At 43.7% G+C, this 8920-nt stretch overlaps 1 protein-coding gene across 2 annotated transcripts in view; it reads left to right on the top strand.

Annotated features, from left to right (window-relative positions):
• The first annotated feature begins 3978 nt into the window (after positions 1-3978).
• GRB2 (growth factor receptor bound protein 2) overlaps positions 3979-8920 on the top strand; it is a 75920-nt gene continuing 70978 nt past the window's right edge. Inside the window, exon 1 of one of the 2 annotated variants that reach the window (XM_064582178.1) lies at positions 3979-4191. The gene's annotated coding sequence lies outside the window, so the exon portion shown is untranslated. The remainder of the gene's footprint in view (positions 4192-8920) is intronic. The other variant, XM_045888474.2, reaches the window with a different exon arrangement.

Below are 8920 nucleotides of genomic sequence, written 5' to 3'. Positions count from 1 at the left end.
CAGACGAAGCTTTGGCTCACAACTTAACCAAAGGAAATTCTAAGATGAGACCTTCCTAGATCAACTGAGCAGGTGGCAATAGGATTTCAATGACCAAGTTTAGGTTGTCACTGGTTGTCTGACTCTTTCCCACTACAGAGAAGCTCAGAAATGTGCCTGAGACCGGCTGGAGGCAGCTCTGAAGGGAGGATGTCAGCTGCTGGGCCAATTTCTTACGGGCTCTGGAGGCTCAATAAATGCCAGGGTAATGTCCAGTTCTTACCCGCAGGCGGCAGCACCGCAATGCACAGAAAGCAAAGCGAGAAACCCTTTCCGTCGACTAAAAATAACTGCAAACCCCAACGGAAAGGAGAGACTTTTGGGTGATTAATTTGTGCATTCTGAAGTGACTGATGTGGCCAGTTTGTTATCAGCAAGTCTTGCTACAGTTACAACAGGTTTTCATGCCAGGATGTGACTTTGACTTTGCAAATTGCCTCTTACTCCAGTACCTTTTTGTGATTTAACATTAGCCACATTCAAAATATTGTCTCTAGTGTGTCTTTTTTTTTTCCCTCTCTACATGGAATGATCTTGGGCAACGTTCTCTCAAGTTTCTGAGTCTGTCTGCAGAAAAGAATTTTTTGTAGAAAAGGCAATGTAACAAATGTTGAAGGTTTTGGTATTTTGTTGGCTTTTTTATATATATATACATCATCCACAATTGCTTCATTTCAAAACAATTATTTTTACTTTTAAATGTTCCCTTCCAAATCTGGCCATAAGCATATATTTTTGCATAGACATACTCATAGTCTGTTTTATCAGACTCTTTAAAATGCTGCATTTAAAAGGAAGTGCTTATTTTTTTTCCCTGTTCTCTTAGGCATCTATACTCTTCTGAGATCTCACCCACTTCCTTAGCTTCAACTATCACGTGGCACAGAAAAGCAACCACATCTTTATCTTGAGTCAACTTCTGTTATTTATTCTCCAGGCATCCATTTATTCACTCTATGCACTGTGCTGGGGGCTGGGAATACAAATGTGTAAAGGAATGGTCCTGTTTCTCTGAGAGTTTGTAGAACATTAGAAGGAAGGTTTTGAACAAATAAGGCTGCAATGAGATTGAGGTATAGTGGGAATTTGGGAGAAGAAACCCTAAAACTGGCTTGGGTACCTAAAAAGGTGGGGGGGACAGGAGGCCAGCTGAGCAGTGGAAACTGCATATACCAAGATATGGACGCTCCAAAGATTATGGTACCTTCTGGAAACCACAGTGGTTTAGTTTTGGTGGAGTGTGTGTTGGCTAGAGACACAGAGTGGGGTTTCAGGCAGGGGCCAGATCCATAAAGCTCTTACAAAGGATTTGAGATAGTGTTTTGTGGATGATAAATATCTTAGTTCCCATTGATTTTCCTCTGCAGCCAGAGTGATAAACTACTTTGAAGATGAAAATCTGACTGTGCCTGCCCCCCTAGCATCCCCCCCTCCCCCATAGGATGGTGTGCCTACAGGATGAAGTGCCTAGTTTTTAGCAGACTGAAAAGGCCCTGCATGAGCCTTTCCAAATGCCTTATCCACTCACCACATTCTTCTTCATCCCAGTTATAAATGGCTTCCTTGAGTCCTTTCTTACTGTCTGGCCTTTGAACATGCTATGCCCTCTCTTAGAACGCTCTTTTCCTCTTGGGCTACCTAGAGTCTCAAACATTCCTCCTCAGACTTCCCTGATCCTGGACTAGGTGAGGTCCCCTGCTGTATGCTCCCAAAGCTGCGAATACAGCAAATGTCATACTCTCAATGGTATGTTCCCCTTTAGGCTGCAAGCTCTGTGACAGGTCATCCTATTCTCTACAAAGTAGATGCTCAGTTGATGTTGTGGGGAGAATGAATGAATACACTGAGCTTTTCAACAGCATACTGATATTTCCACCTGCATGTCTCCTAGAATGATGAACTCTACATGTCCAAAATTGGACATCATCATCTCCTTCCCTGCCTCCTCCCTGCATCACCCCACCCCTGCCCAGTTAGCTACTCCTTTTAGCTGGCAAACTTCTCTGTTGTTCTCCCCACTCAAAACAAAGAAATCCAACTCTTCCCTCACTTCCTCCTCCTCTCTGCTCAGGAGCTAAGTCCTTCCCTTCCATTTCTATTTTTTTCTGGCTACCATTCTAGAATTACAAAGTAATTATAAAGTATCAAAGTGGGAAAAAATGGATTTTAGAACAAGATAGGCCTAGGTTCAAGTCTTGGGTCTACTATACTTGGGTTTCCTTGGGTCAGGTCAGTAAGCTCTCTAAGCCTCAGTTTCTGAATCTGTAAATGGGGATATTTATTATCCACCCTCTAGAAACACTATGCACTTCAGGTGGTAAATAGATAGTCCTCTTATTATTTTCACTACATATTGGACATGTCCTGCTCAAAAACCTTCAGAGGTTGCTAATCACTTGACCATGAACCCTAAGCCATACATCTTGGTCTTATCTCTCATTACTTCCCACCCCACCCCAAATCCTAAAATCTGGGCAATCTGAAATATTGGCTAATTCCGTCACTCTTTCCTCCCTTCTTCCAGGTTGGAGTTCAAATACCAAGTCCTCCCTGATTACCTGAGCACCAAGTAACTGGCTCCCTACTCTGCAGTCCTGTATACAGTTCAGTGGGACTTAAGGCCAACTGTTTTGCCTTGCAGACTAGGCAACTCTCCTCTGGATTACAAACTGCTGACAGCGGAGGCTTTGGTGGGTTCATCTATTACCTTGCATAGTGCCTTCCATGCAGTTGGTGCTCAATAAATGCTTGGTGAAAGAACAACTCATTTTCCTTATTTCAATGGCTTCTTTTCTCTATAGAATCAGATGTTCGGTTATTCTCATCTCAGCACTGTTTTGTTGGCTTCCAGGGAGCACATTACCATTAGATACGTTCTGTTCTCTTTAATTGGAAAGAGCTTTTGGAACTGAAAAATGGGAGTTACATCTTCAAGCCTCATCTACCGCTCCCTCGTACTCACCCGCCTGGTACAGGAATCGAACTACTTAGCATTACACAGAACATGACTCTCTCACACCTCCGTTCCTTTGTACTTGCGTGCCGTTCCCTTCGCCTGGAGAGCCCTTACCCCGACTTCTCTGTCTAGTCGAGTGCACTTCGGCTCCTCTGCAAATCCTACTTTTATAATGACTCCCTAAACAAGCTGTAACTCATGTGGCTTATATGGAGAGCGTTGCAAATGAAAAATACCAGTGCTTTTCTATCCCCTCGCACTGAAATCTTGCCCCGGAGCATTCCAACCAACTGCTCAGAGACTCAGACGTCATCATCACCTTCTCTGGGAAGGCTATTCTGAGATGGGCAGAGTAGCGGTCCTTCCTCCCATCTTTTTTGCTTCCTCAGCATTTTCCCCAAATAATTCTAACATTGCATATGGCTTTTTTTTTTTTTTTTTTTTTTTTTTTTTTACTTTTCTTCCGCTCCTCTAGATCGTGAATTGCTTGAGGGCCAGGATATCTGTTCATTGTATCTTCTATACCCAACACCTATACCTATACCTATGATTAGCACGTATTAGGCACTTGATTAGATCAATGAGCGAATATGTTAATTCCTCTAACAGGGCTGTTTGGACCATATTTTCAAGTATTTCAAAAGCTGGTCCTCTATTTGGAGTGTTTCAGGATGGAGGGAGATTCCCGCACCCCCACCCCCTCCCCCCGCAACTGCCTCGGTTTGGTGGCAGGAGAAGGGAAGTGATTAGGGTGTGGTGAAGAGTTAACTCCTTCAGGGCTAAGCTGTAATTTACCCGCCCTGGCACAGAGAGGGTTACAGCGACCCGGAGGCGGAGCCATGTCGGTGCCACCTGCTCCTGGGCGGTCTGGCGCACGCGCCTTGGCATCTAGATGGTGGCTACCTGCGACGAGGAGGAGCGCTTGCGCTCTGGGCGTTTTCCGCCGGGGGAAGTCTCGCGGGGGCGGGGCGGGGCCGCGCGGGGAAGTTCTCGCGGGACCCCGACGAGGAGCGGAAGCCAGGCGGCTGTGCTGCTTCTGCGAGCGGGCGGCGGCGGCAGCGGCAGAGGCGACGAAGACTGAGGCGGCGACGGCGGCGGGAACAGGCGCTGCCGTCGGGGAGCAGCAGCGCGGTCGGCGGCCGCTCGCACCGCTGCAGAGGGGCCGGCCGGGCGCGGAGCGGAGCAGCTGCGCTACGGTGAGTGCGGCCGGCGGCGGCGGCGCTGCTCCGGTGCCTCTTCCCCCCTCGCTCGGCTGCGGGAGTCGGCCTGCGGGGACCGGGCCCAGCCTACCGAGGGCTGCCGGGGTTCGGGGTCGGGGCGGCGAGGCCTGGGGCGGGGGACGGAGTCCCCGGGGCTCCCGGGCTCCGCGTTTCCCCTTTTGGGGAGCTTTCTTCCTGGGGACCGTCCTCCCCCAGCCCTTAGCTCGGTGCAGAGCCCCGGACCCCAGGGCAGGAGGCCGGTGCTCCTCATTAAGTTTCACGCTTTCTTCCGGAGGGTTTGCGCAGAGGGGTCGGGAGAAGCCCGGGAGCCCTGGGTACTCATTCTGTGAGTCAGTCTGACTTGGCCGGGAGGCGGGGGATTCGCAGCGGCTGCAAATGTGGTGATTGATGCTCTTGCGACCTGCACGGCCACCACGTCACCATCTCCTGGTGTCATTGGGTCGAATTTGGGGAGGGAACCCACCGACCCTATGAATACCGTGAGTTAGAACCTTTGCTGCCGGAGCCAGGCGAGATGTCTAGTTTCTCTTTTTCTTTTTTGAAGCTACTCTGAAAAATACTTGTAAAAGAACAATGAGCAGCAGTTGGTTGGAATGCTCCGGGGCAAGATTTCAGTGCGAGGGGATAGAAAAGCACTGGTATTTTTCATTTGCAACGCTCTCCATATAAGCCACATGAGTTACAGCTTGTTTAGGGAGTCATTATAAAAGTAGGATTTGCAGAGGAGCCGAAGTGCACTCGACATCTATCTTTTGGTACTGTTGACTCAGAAAAGAGTCTAAAAGACACATGAAAGAAGTTAGCGTATCTCTTTGGGTTTCCTGTCTCTCTCTCACTTTATACTTCTCCAGCAGTTGCCTTCCCTTTCTATCTACTTCTATTTTCACTGCGGACACTAAATGCTTACTTGTGTAATGCAAGTCATTTGCCCATCCCTCCCTCCCCCCTTTTTTGCTAATCTACTTCCCCTTCCTCCTTTTTGTCTCTTCTTCGGCATAATTTTTGAGGTTTCTGCCCTTTGGTGCAATTCGTCTTCTCCCTCATTTAAAGATTCCGTTTTCTCTCCGGGGAAGTACCCTCTTTTCTGCTTTATCCTTCACTTTGAAGCGTCCACTGTGTTCCTTCAGTCAGCCAGAAGAGTTGCCAGAGAGCCATGCGAGACTTTAAGTTCTCCCCCTGGGAACTGGGAGGCTCAAAGGATTGAATTCATCCGTAAGTAATCAATACTGCCACTGGGTCACAAGTGTAGCTTGCTTGTGTTATTTGTGTTTTGGTTGTTTTTTTCATTTTAACATTGTGCTTTTGTGTCTGCTTACGCTTTTCTCCCTGTGTCTCTCTTATATTAGTTAAGGAAGATTGGGTCACTTTGGGGCTTGTATGACTTATCTTTTGGCTTTTAGTGGGAGTGGTTCATGTTAAAAAACAAAACCAACCATAGACCTATATTACAATAGAATTAAGATAACATGAAGTATTTGAGGGAATAGAATTTATTTAGACCACTGATGAATTAAAACTTGCCCATTGTGACAGTATGAATTTATTCTTTACCAGGGTTCTTTTTAATCAGGCAACTTTGTTATGTTGTTGGGGTCTTTTCGATAGAAAGAAGTAACTTTATGTGTTCCATTGCTCCTTCCCTTGTTCAAAATTTTCTGAATTCCCAAAAACCAAAGTTAATTCTTATAATCGGCTTTCTTTGATACTAAAAGCAAGCATTTAAATGCTTGAGGCAGTTTACTTCTTTAGCAAGTGTATTCAGATTTGAGGGATTGCTAGGTTTTAAATACTACTAGTTGATGGTACTTAGCAGTTTTTCTGAGAAAAATCCTGTTATGTTGCCTGTTGTGCAGCAGTGGTTCTGATTGTTACCTAGAACAGAAGAGTAATAGATTTTGGAGAAATTAATACAGACTAGAGACCCACCGTGCTCTCCTGAGAGAAATTAATAGTTACTTGCTTAATTAAAAAAAAACTCTCTGGCACTACTGAAAGACTATTGAGAGCCCTTGGTTTTATTTGTCAAAGTTGGCTTTTTCCTAGTTGAGCCAAGTGAATATGCATTATTTTCATTTTATGCAAAGACATTGTAGTGCATTACCTGGAATGCAAAGTTAAAATCTGGTTAAGCACCCTTCCAGTACAGCAGTGATTCTTAAAGTTTAGCATGCATAAGAATTACCTGTGAATCTTATTTCAGGCTCTGGGCCTAAGGCACCCCACAGTGAATCAGTCTCTGAATGGAACGATTTTGATGCAACTAGTCCAAGGACCAAAACTGTTGTTACAGAACAGCTGTAAAATAATGAGGCAGGAATGTGGTTTTAAATTAGTCAACTTAATTTACTTAAATTACACTTTCTGTATGTAGAGTAAATATTTAAAAGCCTAAGAGAATAAGTGACGATACATGTCTTTGTATGTGTAAGTATTTGAGCATTGTTAGGACTCTGATGTGGAGCAATTTAATTTTAAAGTTTATATTTAATAGGGCTGTTAATTTGTCTACCAGAAAGCTCTTCTGAGTTTGCATGTAGATGGAAGAAGATGGACAATGTAGGAACATATGGAACGGTACTTGAAAAGGTGCTGGTAATGCCGGCCAGTTAACACTTCTTAGTACTTTGTGCCAGAGACTCCACGGCCTTTACTCCACTCCAAGGCCTTTATATGTGCTACCTCTTAATCATCAAAATGTCCTATCAGGTACATGCGTTATTATCCCCATTTTCCAGTTGAGGGAAACTAGGATTTAGGGAATATAGGTTCACCCATCTAGTGGTAATGGGACAATTGAATTCAGGTCTAACTCCAGAGCGCCAGTAAGATTTTTTAGTGTTTGTTTTTTCTAACTACAAAAGTAGTGATGAAAATACAATTGAGGTGTGTAGTGCAGAAAGAAAAAATATTGGGGTGCCTGGGGGGCTCGGTTGAGCATCTGCCTTTGGCTCAGGTCATGATCCCAGGGTGCTGGGATCAAGTCCCGGCATCAGGCTCCCTGCTCAGTGGCTTGTGTGTGCACTCTCTCTCTCGCTTACTCTCTCTCTCAAATGAATACAACCTTAAAAAAAAAAAAAAGTGAAAATATTTTGTGATCTTGCTCCTAGAGATAACCTTGTTAACCTTTTGGGTTTTTTCTTTAGCACACACTGATAAATACTATTTTGCTTTATGGAAATGGGATAAACTAATTTTTCGGCATTTTTGTTTTTAATTTGATAGTATCTCTTGGTATTTATATAGGAAGATACTCCATAGATATTCTCATGGATATTGATCAGGTGTATATATATGTATTTGGCACATGGTATTTGTCATTATTTCAGTGAGATAAATCTAGGAATTGGAATTGCTTTTTCAAGGATATGTATTTTAAAATTGTCAACATAAAATTACTATATTATACTACTATAAAATTACTTTCCAGAAAAATTGAACTGATTAATTCCCTGCTACAGTGTGGGCTCTGTGATGGTTTTATTACTATACTACAGTACCAAGCACATTGTCAGGCATATAGTAGCTGCTCAAAATGTTAAATGGATGAACATTGGGTAAAGAATCAGAGTGTGTTCACCCAGAGTATTGCAGAGGCTAAGTATTATAAACCTTTAAAAAATTTGCCAATTAGTAGGTGAAGGAAATCTCGTTTTAATTTGCAGTTTTTAACAGTGAAATTGAACATCTTATGTTTTAAGTAGAATCACATTTTAACTTATCTTGAGTAACTTAATGTCAGGCCCTATTCAAAGCATTTCACGAATATTACCTAATAATGAGTGAATCTTATAAAGTAGGTGATACTATCCCCATTTTACAGATGAGAAATGGGGCTTGTTTAAAAGGCTTGCCCAAAATAATAGCTGGTAAGCATCAAGGTCATTACTTGAACACCGGTCAGCCTGCTTTTTAAAGACCATGCAGACACTAAGCTATATTGCCCAGTGAGTGTTGTGTATTTTATTGTCTGTAAATTTTGGGAAGAAAAGAGTTAAGTGGAAGAAAGAAAATAAAGTCCTACAAATACCTTTAGGGGACTACATTTTAGGATTCAGTGCACATTGCTTGAAATGAACAATTCAGGCTGCGCTTCTGTTCTTTTTTTTTTTTTTTTTAAAGATTTTATTTCTTCACTTGGACAGAGAGAGAGCACAAGCAGGGGGAGTGGCAGGCAGAGGGAGAGGGAGAAGCAGGAGCCCCCAGGAGCAGGGATCCTGATGTGGGGCTTGATCCCACAGGATCAGGACCTGAGCCAAAGCAGATGCTTAGCTCACCGAGCCAGAGCCACCCAGGCACCCCTGCACTTGTGTTCTTCAAATTTGCTGCCTGTGATGGACTGCAGGGTGTATGCTGGAACAGCTTAACCATTCTCATTAGAATTCAGTGTTAAATGTACTCTCAACCCATTTTCTCTGTTAAAATCATTATACATTGCGTCCACTTTCAGTTTTCTTCTTTTGATAATTAGTGTTGTGTATAAGATAGTTTTTTGTGGGTTTGTTGGTTGTTTTTGTTTTTGCCTTTAATGAAACACATCCTTTTGAATTCCTTTAGCCTGTGTGCTCTTTTCTGTGGCTAGCTTGAGAAGCTGAGCCCTTCAGGTTTTCTCCATGAGCTGCTAATTTTTATTTGGCATAGCCAAAGAAGTATCAATTGTGCCTGGTTTTCATTTCTCTCAAACTGTGTCTCACAAAGCAGTAGTTAC

Source organism: Mirounga angustirostris, unplaced genomic scaffold (assembly GCF_029215605.1).
Source record: "Mirounga angustirostris isolate CCGP_5_RB_7025 unplaced genomic scaffold, mMirAng1.0.hap1 SCAF_17, whole genome shotgun sequence".
NCBI lineage: Eukaryota > Metazoa > Chordata > Mammalia > Carnivora > Phocidae > Mirounga > Mirounga angustirostris.
This window is presented reverse-complemented; position numbering and strand designations above follow the sequence as displayed.